Genomic DNA, 13,063 nt, shown 5'->3' with positions numbered 1-13,063 from the left:
CATCCAAAGAGTTTGTGAGGAAAAGACATTTTCAGACACTCTTTATAGACCTTAAGGGATTACTGGCAAAACACTGTTTCAACCATGTGGAAACAAGTAGCAAGCAGAGACTCATCTGATATTACTGGATTCAGCTTTTCATTCTTACAGTTATGAGAAGCCATATTTTGCTTTAATGAGTGCCTGCATTGAGCCATCTATTACATAGCTGAGGTTATCTGGCTTTTGGTTAATCTTTCCTCCCTTTGTATCTTGGTACCTTTCTTTACTTATAGCTTTGTTTCTCCCATGTTTTGATGTGTGTGGTTTTTATTTAATTATTGAATATATTTTGATCTGAACCATCACTGCCATCTTTCCAGGACAGTACTCCAGAAATGCATTTTGGGCCACTGGGCTTTAATTTTGCCATTTTTCCTCCCAAGAAAAGGGCCCTGGGATGGCTCCTGTTGGTTGCAGGGGAAGTTATAAATCTAAGCCAAATGCAGCTGATATGGGATTGTGTTCAGCTGAGTTGTGCAGACTGGATTTGATTTGTTCTCTCAGCTGCTGCAGGATGAACACAGGCCAGCAGAGACAAGATACTGTTTAAGGACAAAACTTTGTCTGTTTTCTATATTTCAAATGTGTCAGGAAAGTGAGTTGAAACAGACTTTGATTCAGGTTTCATCTTTTGTAAGGAAGAATATGAATAAAACCTGGTGAGCTGTGATGAAACATAGACCTGTTAATCATGAGTAGCCAGGAGAGCTTGTGGAGTCCAGAGATTTGTTCAGCAATTAGGCTAACAAACAGGCCGCATCACTGATTATTTATATATGATGATAACATCTGACAAATTGAAATACATCATAAGGGAAATCATGTATTGCCACAGAGGGGTGGACTGGACTCAACATCCAATATTGATAAGCTGTTTTAATTTTTCTGTGAGGACAGTTGGAAAAATTTTGTGGTTATATTGGCTTTGCCAGAACTTCCCTCATGGTTCACTGGGAATTTTTGAAAGGCTGAACTTGAGCTGGCAATAGCATGGTGTGTAGAGTCCTTCTCTACAATGAAGGATGTGAAGCTCAAACTTTATTCTTGTTCAACAAGACAGGAGTTAGACCTGGGTTTCCTAGAACCAAACAGAATCCCCTAGCCACCAGCCTAACAGATACTCTAGACTGAATTCTGATTTTTCACAAAGGCTGTCTTCAAGATGTTCAGTTTAGAGGAAACAACAACTTTTTAAGCCATGAGGTTTTTTTGGAAAGAAAAAATTTCTTTCTAAAAATCTGATTGTGACCTACTTTGAGGTCACTGCACCTTTTTAAAAGTTTTTATCAGACAACAAGTCAAGGGACTAATACCATGTGAGGGGAAAAACCTCTCTTTCCTGAGGATCAAGTTTATTTCACTATGTCCATGACATACCAGCACCTCATGTAGTGCTCGGTCCTGGTCGCCAGATTAATTATGGATTTAATTGGGAACAAGAAACAAAGGAGAGCATCTAGGAGAAGATTACTTCATCTCCCTGCTTCTCTTACTTTCCTGTTTCACACAAAGACAAATCAGCAGACAAAATTATCTACAGAAAGGTTTCACTTGGCTGAAAGGAAGAAGGATAACGTGAGAAAAGGATCACTGTTCACTTGGAAAGTCATGAGAGCAGGTTCATGTTTTCACTCTTTCTAGATGTGGTGTTTGTTTAAGCTCCGCACCTTTACAAGTTTTTATTTAAGCAATTTGTCCTTGGGCTAATTTCTCCATCTCATTCTGCCTTAGCCTCAACTTGCTATAGGCCAGGGAGTTTTCAGCCTCTGAAACAAAAGATGCCTTTTTGTACTGATAGAGAAAGCCCTGTCTGCTGTATAAAGCTCTTGCAAGGTGTAGGAGAAAAGTGAGCAGCAATGCTGTTGCGCAAGGAGTGGCTTCATGGTTGGCAGAGTTAGGGTCATTAGAAGATGATAAAACTCTGCCATTAATTACCTAATTTCTGGCTCAAATTTGCTAAGACCTAGATGGAGAAGCTGGCAAAAGAAGGCACGTTTTGTGGCCATTCTTCATTTGTATTTCTTCTCAGAGAGGGGCATCTAACCACTGACTTCCCCCTCGCAGACCAGCACCAGTGCATCCTGTCATTAAGATAGTCGTGTCTTTTCTGCAGGTTGGCAGCTAAAAGTTTTACTGCATGCTCTTCTATGCCTTTCCCAGCTAGAAGACAACACACTTGTCCCTACAGTACCTATTCGTATCAGTCATTCCAGCATCTAGTCCCCCTTTCATCGTTTAATTAGGCTCATTGTTAGACCAAAACCTCTAAATCGTAGCTTGTTGATTCCACTCACTGTCATGCTCCACCACTCAAACTGTAAAGCCATTTACCTTCTTCAGTGAATTCAGTGTATTTAAAATGATTTCTATACTGATTTATTTAAGTGTTTGAATGTCAAATCAGTAATTTATTGGTAAGCCAGATTTCTGCCACGATTTCCAAATTATCCAGATAACATTGCCTTCAAATAATCTGTTTTCCTCAATGTGTCAAATTTTGCTTCTCCACAACAACCATTAAGGGAAAATGGAAGAAACCTGAGTAACCCTGAAATGTCACAATGGAGAAAAAGAATGCTGGCTGTTCCCCATGGGCACTGACAGCTTGTCTCTGATGTTTTCAGTTGTACATTCAAACTGCTTGGTACAGAGAGAAGAGTAATGATAGGGGTGATGGAGGCTATGTTCTGAGGGTTGGTAAGATCTACTAGGGTATTTGGCAGATGGGGCATTCTGTTTTGATAAATCAGGCTGTTTGGTGTATGGGTTATATTTTCATCTTTATTTTGGCTTCTATGGCAAGAACTGAAATAAACTTCCTGGATCATGAAGTCTAATCCTGTGCTATCACAAACAGATACATCCTGTTATCTCTGCCATAAATCTATTCTTGGTCTTCAAAAAAGTATTTTCATGTCTTTCATATTCCCTTTGTAAGACTGTATGTATTACTTTTAATGTTCAGAAACATTTTCTTAATTTCTGTCCTTTAGTTTGAAAGGAGCATAGGAGGTACAAAAGTAGAAATTGAAATAGATTGTCTTTAAAATTTAAGTGCTTCCCACTTAAATGTTGTCTCTGTATTTTACCCAATCTGGAACAAATCCAAAACAGTTCACCTGAGATCAAAAAAAGAAAATTCAAGCCCTAAAATCAGCTGGAATCTGAAAGATTTACTGGAGAAAGTGATTCAGCTGCTGACACAGGGAGCAGGCTACCAGGTTTCTTGCAGGTGATGAGCTGAAATGTTTGGAGGTTTGGTTTTGTTGTTTTTTTTTTTTAAAAAACTCAGCTTTTCTGTAAAAGGAAGGAGGGGAAAAAAAGCTTAGTTTCTTTGGCAGGGCTTCACATGAAGTTTTTCTCACCCACTCAGCCTGTTGCTTTCTCCACCTCTTGCTTTTCTGGGTGCGGCAGATCTGGAAGTAACCTGCACATTTTTCCATCTCTGCCCTGCCCACACAGGCAGGACGGGCTGATTGGCAGGCGGGGAGCCGCGGGTCCTGCCGCAGCACGCCGAGTGCATACCTCCCTGCTCGGCTCCCGCAGCGGGCAGCCGGCCGGGTGACGCGCCAGGGCTGGCACTGCAGAGCTGAAGTGAAGCAGTTAGGGGAGAATCCATTCATTGGAGCAATCTGAATTTTTTGTTTGTTTGTTTTCTTTTTGTTGTGTGATTTTTTTTTTTATTATTATTATTATTTTTTTTCTTCCATCGGCAGGAGGGGAGCGTAACAATTTAAGAAGAAAGGTACGGTAAGAGCGGTTCGTGACTGGATGGTGGGTGGGTTGGCGGAAGGACGGTGACGGAACTACGGGTGGGGAAGATTGAAAGAAAGAAATCTCAGCCGATGGAGTCTTAGGGAACCTGTAGCAGTGTCGCTGACTTGGGAAAGTTTTGTTTCCCTCGGGACTTTGGTGCAGTGAAACTGGTAGGATAAGGCAGAGGACTGACTTTTGGTTCTCCAGGAACAAGTGATTAAAAAGAGGCTGTAAGTTACATGCATGCAGTTCAATCAGCACGCAACGTGCTGTGCTCACAGTGCTGGCTGCATGGGAGGATATGGAGGAGGAGGGCTGTTTGGTTCATGAACTTTTGTGAGAGGTTATTACTTTTCTGATCAGGCGGAGGAAAAGCAGGCTGTTTCCTTGTTGATAAAAGATTCCCTGTGGTATTAAAAGATAATCGGAAGCATAGAAAAAGGGCTATAATAATTTTCTCCAAATATTGTTGAAGGGATGATAGAAAATCTGTATCTACTGATGTTCAAAAAAGGGAAGGTTTGAAACGTTTGGAAGCAGGTTTTGCTGCAAGATTAACAGCTTTGAGCTGCTCTGTATAGAATTTCAGTGGGTGAGCGAGCAATTCACATTAGTCAAGTGCTGCATTGTTAGGGGACTTCAGTGTTCCAGTGTTTGTCGAAAACACAAGAAACGCATTACCCTCGTGTATGCAGGAAACAGCAGCTGGAATGACAAAGCTTGCGTTTGCAAATGAGTTCAGAAATGCAAAAAGGAAAGTTCAGCTAAACGTTCTGTGATCTATATGAAAAGATAATTTGATGCAGTTCTTTCTTTCTTATGTTATTTCTGAACAGTACTTGTACTGCAGCATCATTATATGTAAGAGCTTGGGTGTCTGAGCATTTTGAGATCAGGTTGTGTGAGGACATCCTCACAGATACAATTATCATGGGCCTCCTGAATAATATCCTGGTTTTCGTTGAAACTTTTACTTTCCAGTCAATTTCAAAAAATTCAGCTCTCCATCCTTAACCTAGTTACATCAGTGTTTTTCTGTAAAGGAGCACCACTAATATTCATTCAGCTATTTCTAAATTCCTAAGCACAAGGGGAGTGAGATGGAACTGCCTGTACCTAAACAACTGTTGCCATTATTTTTCCCATGCACAGTCATGAGAACAGCTGTTTAGAAATTAACTCACCATTTCACAGATTAAAAGGTCAAAAATCATTAAAGTGATCGCGTTGCAGAAGCTGCTGCATATCGCGAACTGCAGCATGTCTCTGGTTGAGCTCCCGTGAGAAGTAGAATAATTCTTTAAAACAACTCCTAACCTACCTAAAGCACTCCGGTGATTTAGAAACTTCACAGAGTTTTTGGTAGATCAGTTTAATGGTTAGTTGCTTTTGATGTTAAAAATCTGCATATGATTTCTAATCTTAGTTTCTCCACATTGCCTTCCAACTATCCATATCACTTATCAGGTCAAAGTGAGTTTCTTTCATAATTTCCTGTGTAGGTGCTCACAGACTGACTATTCCCAAATCTCCTTTGAGCTTTTATCTTTTCCTGGGTGATAGGATTTCTATTCCTTTATAGTTCTTGTGGATCTTTTCTGAGCCCTCCTCAATTTTTCTGCATCCTTGTATTCTGTATGAAAGACTGGCTTATAGTGTTTCTCCAGGAACTATGTGGACAAAGTGAATTGTTTTCCCTCCTGCTTCATGTTTCTGTTCCTAAATCCTACTATTTCATCAGTTCTTTTAGACTTAGGGTTGCACCAGAGGTGATAATGATCCAAATCTTTTTTCAGAATCACTGCTTTCAAATGTGTCTTCCATCGCATAAGGTTGTCCTACTTACCTCTGTCCATCCTTACGTGAGTGAAATCCATGTGCATTATCCCGAAGTGTTGAATACACCATTGAATGACACACATTTGCAGACAAGAGTAAATGAGATTTACGAAGAGTCTGGATCACAAGTCTCATGAAGAGTGGCTGAGGGAATGGGATTGTCTAGTATGGAGAGGAGGAGGCTTGGAGGAGACATTGATTTCTACAACTGCCTGAAATGAGACTGTGGTGATGTGGGGATCGACCTCTTCTCCCAAGCAACAAGTGATAGGGTGAGAGGTAATGGCCTGAAGTTGCACCAGGGGAAGCTCGGATTGGGTATTAAGAAAAGATTCTTCTCAGAAAGAGTGGTTGAGTTATTGGAATAGGCTGCCCAGGGAAGTAGTGGAGTCATTGTCCCTGGTTGTGTTCGAGAAATATGTAGATGTGGCACTGAGGGACATGGTTCAGTGGGCATAATGGTGATGGATTGGTGGTTGGGCTAGATAATCTTAGTGGTCTTTTTCCACCTTCATGATTCCATGATTTCCATCTGTAAGTGGCTCCTACTGGCTCAGCATAGTAAGCAAGGCTCCTTTTTGTCTTTTTATGGAATGTGCTGCTGCTCGTATTATATAAGCATTCTGGTTTGCATCTCGCCTGTTGCAGTGTGCAAGGCCCACAGAGCCTGACCCACTGAGGAGTCTTTTACCAAACTGTGAGATGTTCTTGGCATGGCCATCCGTGGCAGCCCACTTTCCAGGCTGTCCATTGCTAGGAAATGAATTGAATAATACAGACAGAAAAAATCAACCTGGACTTGTTTCTTCCCAAATTTAAACTGAACTCCAAAGTTTTTTCAGAAGCTGGAAAATGTTCAGGTGTACAGAGTTTGTTGTCTGCAATACAGCTGCCTCTGCATGTATAGGTTCCATCTGGGATCGAAGGAGAATTGTTGAAACACTGTCAGGAATGCCAATCCTGGAGACTCTCTGTCCTGGCCTGAAGTTCATAAGCTCTCAGGAGAGCTCCTGTTCTCAGAAGACTTTCATTCTGCTTTGCAGGCCAAAAAGATGATGAGGGAACATCCTGCCTTCAGTGTACTTGTATGAACTTAGTTTGCAAACTGTTGAAGGAGACAGCTGTTGCAGCCAGAGATCTTGTTCCTCTCACTGGCTGGGAAGGGAATTGCTTTGTCTCTGCTGGAGGGTGTTCTCCCTGTTTCTGTATCTGGGTATTATGATATCTAATAAGGGAAATAATAAGAATTGATTTCTTTTTTTCATCAAATATAATCTAAAAGTGACTTAACTATCACAAAAGCAACCAGAAGTTTTCAGTTTGTTCAAAGAATCTTCAGTAATGGAGTCTGTAAATCTGCATGCTCTGGAGCTGCCCATACATACAGGCAAATACTGAGAGGCAAAAGTTAGTTAAAGCCTATGCAACTGCCCTCTTCTAGCCCTAAATTTACAGAGGATAATACTGTCAATGCTATTTATATTTGTTCTTTTCTGCTTGTATTAATGACTTGTTAATTGCTGGCACTGTAGTACTCTGTGTAGGAAGAAGAGATAAAATGTGCAGGTTTGGTTGTTGTGTCTTAAAGCTGCAATACCGTATCTAGCATTCCTGATCCATGAGCATTCTGAAAAATGACTGTAACCCAGGACATTGCTGTGCATTTCTGGACACAGAAGTGGGCATGTTTCACGTGTGCTGTATTCATGACCTTTTTTGTGCTCATTATTTTGATCAAACTATTACATATTCTGTAATGGGCGCCAAGGCTTGTCTGTACAAGCAACTAATCCTGAATGTTTCACAAATAGTTTTGCGACAGCTAACTTGCTCCAACTCAGTCCTTGAAATCTGCATCTGCCACTCCCCTCTCCCCCCCTTCCCACCAAGAGGAGTCCCTGCTTACCAAATCCTGCCTCGTCCGCTTAGTGGGTGAAGGACACACAGGGGTTAACATCTTTTCCCCTCATTAAGTGCATTGCTTGTGGGCCGCGGGGACAGTGGTGGCCCTGCCACAAGCCCGAGTGCACTGCCTCCACTCTCACCCCGCTGCTATAGCAACAGGTCGAAATTCTTCTGTCTGCCCATCGCTATGCCATTCACCAATGTCTGCTCTGCAGACAGCAGCATTGTCTGCCCGATGTTGTCTTCCCACAGCTCCCAGCCAGGCTATCCCTTCCCCAGGACAAAAGGCCCAGCACAAAGAGAGGACTGAACAGGGCTAAAAGTTGAAAGGAAAAAAAAAAATCCCATAATTTGTGTTTTAACTGTAGGGGAGAGAGAGGAGAATAGTAATTCTGACTTCTCTTAAATGATAGTTCATGATGGAGGAGAAGGGGCATAATTAGGTTTTGCTGGGATTTGGTAATTGCTTCCTGATCCCTCAGAAAGATTTACAGGGAGTCTGGCTTGCCTACAGGGCCATGTAGTGCAGTGTGGCCCCATAAGGTCAGGCTGCTGACAGCTGCAGATTCTATGGTAAAAGAGCTGGTGTTTGGTCTGCTTCGAGGGAATCCAATTCTTATAACCGAAGTCATTGGTGACCTTGATGCTAAGACACAGTTACGTTTGTATCCAGCTCAGAGCGTTCTGCCACAGGTTTAGCCACATGCCAAGCAGATGTCTTGTTTTCTAAGCTGGCGCTTATGTTGTGGTGCACAGATGATGGGGAAACTTAGTGCAGAGGATACCGCTGAGTTAGTAAATACAGGATTTAATCTTCCAAGCTGTCAGCATTTCTAAGCAACTAAAATTCTGGTTCAAGTAAACACATTCCCTTCTAGTACAGCCTCTTTCCCTGTCTCATACATAAACATACTTTCATTAAGCCATGACAAGAGCAGAGTTCTTCGTGATTTTCAGTGGTCAGACTTGTGTTCCTTAACAAATCCTTTAAGCAATACCATGTCACGTGAGAGGTTAAATTCAGAGCCTTTCACAAGGTGTATCTCCTGGTCTTCAGGATGTGCCTTTTTTGTTTCCACTGTTTGATGTTGGCATGGCATGAACCTGTGACCTGCAGTCCCTGAGGAAGTACAACACTGAGGAGGTTGCATCATTTCCCTGAGCCCAGAACATATCTTTTTGAAACTTCATAACCTAGGGGAGATCAGCTGAGGGTCAGTATTCCAACTGACCTTTATCTTGACACTTTGCTCCCACCATATCTGAGTAAGCCAGTGGGATAAAGAAAGTCCCCTTTCCTCATTGCAATTTTGCAATACTATCTTCATAAAGAAAAATCCCATTTTCCCTGGCAGTGCTCAGTTTATTTCTTGGGACATTAGAACATAACTCACTAGTGAACTGAGGCAGTTGTTCTTATCCATAGCCGCGTTGCTCTTTTCAGGCTACTCCTCTTCTGCACCTGTCAGTGCCAAAGTACAATAAAACGCTTCTTTAGGGTGCTTTGATCATCTATTAAATGTTTGCTGCCCATTGCCAACGTTGCCATTCAAGTGTCTATTTGATCTTTTTATAGGAATAAATTACTAATTACTTTTCAGTTTACAGTGTACCTTTCTTTTCACGCTTAGTAGTCAAAGTCGTCTTATCATTTTGTTATCCCACACTCCTCATTTCTCTGATCACTGCTCTTTCCTTTTGGCAGATCTCAGACCTTCCAGGCTCTTCTGCAAAATCTCACATGGACTCAGAAAGCTGTGCTTTGTTTACAGGGCACAGCAGCTATGGGGCCCCTTTTGTTTTCCTTTCCATCAGTCACATTCTGTGCTCAGCCCTTGTCTCTCAGCAGCCACCAAAGCTACGCAAGCCTGGAGGGACTGCCTGATAAAGGCAGAGTTTTTCATCACCTTGTCCATTTCATACTGACCTTATCCTTAAGACTTAGTAGGTCTCTTCCGTATTTTCTTTCCCTCTGCACCCCATCAAAAGAATGCAGAATTTCATTTGAGTAAGAACGAGGATGCACAGCTGAGGCTGCATGGTGGTAGGGGGAGCTGAGACTTAACAGCAGGAAAAAAAATCAGCATAGCTGGTAAGTTGTGTAGGACCAGCATAAGGGAGTTTGTGTCCTGTATAGTCTATGTGATACCAATGGAAAGAGCTGTAGCTTGGAGGGAAGATGCCTGGAGGGAAGAAATGTAAAGTTAAAATTAATGCAAAGAAAAAGGAAGCATGGGTTTTCTTTTCACTTCTCACTGCAGAGCAGGGCAGTAGCATTATGGGTCATTTCTTTCTCTTCTGCTTGCATGTTTCTCTTTTGGTCAGATGCTTTCATTTAGCAGTAAGGCCCAGGCATTTCTCTTCTGGGACAGGCTTGTTGCTTCACTTCTTTGGCTACTTCTATGGACTGACCCTAAGTAATCCTGTGTTCTGTGGTGGTGACTCCACATGCACAGGCAGAAGGGAAAAACATGACTTCAGATGACATAAAAAAAGATAATAGCCCAGTATTTGGTTCTCTTCATTTCCTGTAATTGTGAATAGCTGTAACAGCTGGGACTTGATGGTGGGAGCCTGGCCTGAAGGAAAAGGCTGTGCTAAAAGAGTCACAGACCTGGAGTAGGTGAGTGTGAATGAGGGGAATGGCCTCACCAGTCTGAACAGTGCATCATAAAAACATCCGTTCCCTCACAATAGCCCCAGAGTCATCAACAGTTGCCTTGAGGTTGGAGCTGAGGCACTGATGGTATTGCATAATGATAATAGGACTCAAAAACTGAGTCCTTCCTTACAACAAGAGCAGTTAACTGACATTGATTTAGATGAGCACACTGACAAATTTTCTGTGTCTTCTATCATCCTGGGGAATTCTTCTGTTATGCCTGTATGAAGCTAGATTTGCTCCATTCGTTTCAGCAGTTTTGGCTACTATTGTCTCAGTGTGGTTGTGGAGTTGGTCTAGTGAGGCTACTGTGAGCTGTGGTTGCTGATGCAGCCGTGCTGTTGAAAACAGTTTCTATGACAGCCCTTCTGACACCACTGTAGTTTTTATGGATGGACAAAAACTGAGAGGAGTCACTTTGTAGAAGAGTAATGTTGGGTTACCACAAATGGGAATATTTCTTCTTTTATCCTGTCACTATTAAAAATTTTTGCTCAGCATACATCCAAAACATATCTATAAAACCTCACGAAGTGAAAACGAGCTATGCAGAACCTTGCCAGCCCTGCAACTGCTTCAGCCAGAGCTTAATAAAAATTCTAAAAGTGAAGCTGAGGTTTTTGTCTGAAATAAGCTTGCACTGATCTAACCATAAAAAGTGCACTGCAGTATCTTTGAGATAGGGCAGGATCTCTGTGCTGTTTGGAAACCTAAGGGTTTCTCTCTATATTTTCAACGGAAACTTTTCTTCTTTGGGATCAAGCTCTGTAGGCCATATATTACTCTTCCCAATTTGTCCCTCAGCAAATATTTAGGTCTTTCAGCACAATTTAGAAGAGCATGTAACAACAGTCTTTATACCTTTACAGCCACAGAATGAGGAGCAGTCCCATGCTCATCTCACAGACTTGTAAAAGCTCCCAAATCTCTTCTTTTTTTATCCAGTTTTCTCCCACTGTCTTACCATTTCATCTCAGTGTCTCAGGTCTTTCTTTGTCCCGTTCCTTGCTGTCTACTTGAAGCAAAATGAGACATGAAATAGTTTGGTGTTTTTTTCTAACATAATTGTAGGGATGTTTTAAGTATTATGTTTCTGTATAATAACATCTCTTCCAGATAATAATTTTTAGCGTTCCAACATTTTTCAAGGCAGATGCATTTAAAAATGACTATATTTTAAATCACTAATTCATATGATAATTTCCGAACTATCAGCATCAAAACCTGATAGAAGATATGCTGTCTAACTAGGATCAATTTTTCCCTAGTTAATACTAGGTCAGTCTTGGCAGAGGGAACCATTCGTATACTCTTTCACTTTCAAGATAATAGTATTGTCGTGCTGAGATCTCAGGAAATAGATTATTGCTGATTGGTAATAGAGGCTGTTTTGGCTTACCTCCCATATTTTTGGTGGAATGCTTCTTGCTTATAAATACTGTGGATAGTGCTCTGCTTCTCAGCCTAGAGGAGGAAAAAAAAGTAGGAAGCAAATTCGTGGCATTTCTCTTTTCAGTTCACAGACAGTCCTGTAATTAGGCATCCAGTCTTGATTTCATAGCCATATATTTACTGCAGTTTCACCTTTCTGTTTGCTCCCATACTTGCAAGCAGCCAGTGCACAAGGAAATGTCTTGGCAAGCATGAGTTAAGTTTTACTCGGCCAAGGACCACACCTTCTACTGTTTCCAGTTATTTTATTCCCTAAAAGAGCTCTCTTGTGTATTTCATTTATCCTGCAAGATGCCTAGAAAGCTCACAAACTTGAATGTGATTTATAATCTATTCATCAACACTTGACAATAGCCATTAACACTTTCCATTATACCAGTATTTTTACTTTACTACAGAGAGTAAACTTGCAGAACAGAGGACATAGATTTCTTAGTTGAATGTCACTTGGACAGTCATGTTGTTCGGATTAACATCTAGGCCTTTTGCAGTCCATTATTGTATCATATCCTTTGCATCATGCTGCTTCTCAAACACCTGTAGTTATCATCACTTGTTGAGGGTAGAGGTGTGACTTTGATAGATTCATCCTCAGTGACACCTATGTGGATATTTCCAGCTAGTCTCCTTCAGTCCTTTTTGTTAAGTGCCAAAAATCCCTCTATGAATTAAATGCATATATACATTTACCTACCTATGACTTTGTTATAGCATTTCTCACCTTAGCGTTGAGAACCTCACTTGTTAATTCATAAAGCTCCACTGCAGCCTGGAGCTCCCAGATGCTCTCAGTCAGGAAGGACTGGCAAAACTGGCTGCCCTCAGTTGCGTGTCTTTCCCTGCACTTTAAAACAAAACAAAACAAAAATGTTTACATAACAAGTTACAAGGGGAAGAAATGCTAGCATCAGCTTCAGGAAGAAGTGGAGCACTGATAACTTCAGCTCTCTAACGTAGTTTCAGCTATGTTGTCTATGGGTATGGATGAGACCAGAGTGTGTTGCTTTGCAGCCAGCAGTCATGTTGCTTAATGGGACCCCCATTTATGGAACAAATCTGTCTTCACAGTTAATCAGGTAACTAAACTATTAAAATATGCAGTTGAAGTTTAAGTTTACACTGAGCCTTGCATTAGAAATTAGGAAACGAGTCTTTGTGTTTTTGTTGTTCTTTCTTTCTTTTGTAAGGTACAGAAATGGCATATCTTGTACAAATCATTTTGGTATTGCTCAGGGTAACAGTGGTGTATAAATATGGGTTTACCTCTTGCCCAGATAACTTGAGATATGCAGACAAATCTGGCAGACAGAATCTGAGCTGCTGACTTGATATGATATAAAACTTGATCCTGGGAAATGCCTTGGGGGCAGGAATCAGGAAGTTAGTGCTACTATTTTTAAGCATTGG

General features: G+C 41.3%; 1 protein-coding gene and 1 long non-coding RNA gene across 2 annotated transcripts in view; one reads left to right on the top strand and one right to left on the bottom strand.

The window, feature by feature from the left end:
• The window catches only part of STON2 (stonin 2), a 65,653-nt gene that overhangs the window by 30,863 nt on the left and 21,727 nt on the right, over positions 1 to 13,063 (top strand). The gene's annotated exons all lie outside the window — the stretch shown is intronic.
• On the bottom strand, positions 4,853 to 12,730 carry LOC109367843. The gene is made up of 4 exons (XR_002115344.2): positions 10,157 to 12,730; positions 9,470 to 9,725; positions 8,937 to 9,004; positions 4,853 to 6,862 (listed from the first exon to the last, which is right to left on the bottom strand). It is a non-coding gene; the product is annotated as an uncharacterized LOC109367843 (long non-coding RNA).

The sequence above is a fragment of the Meleagris gallopavo genome, chromosome 5 (genome assembly GCF_000146605.3).
Source record: "Meleagris gallopavo isolate NT-WF06-2002-E0010 breed Aviagen turkey brand Nicholas breeding stock chromosome 5, Turkey_5.1, whole genome shotgun sequence".
Classification (NCBI taxonomy): Eukaryota; Metazoa; Chordata; class Aves; order Galliformes; family Phasianidae; genus Meleagris; species Meleagris gallopavo.
This window is presented reverse-complemented; position numbering and strand designations above follow the sequence as displayed.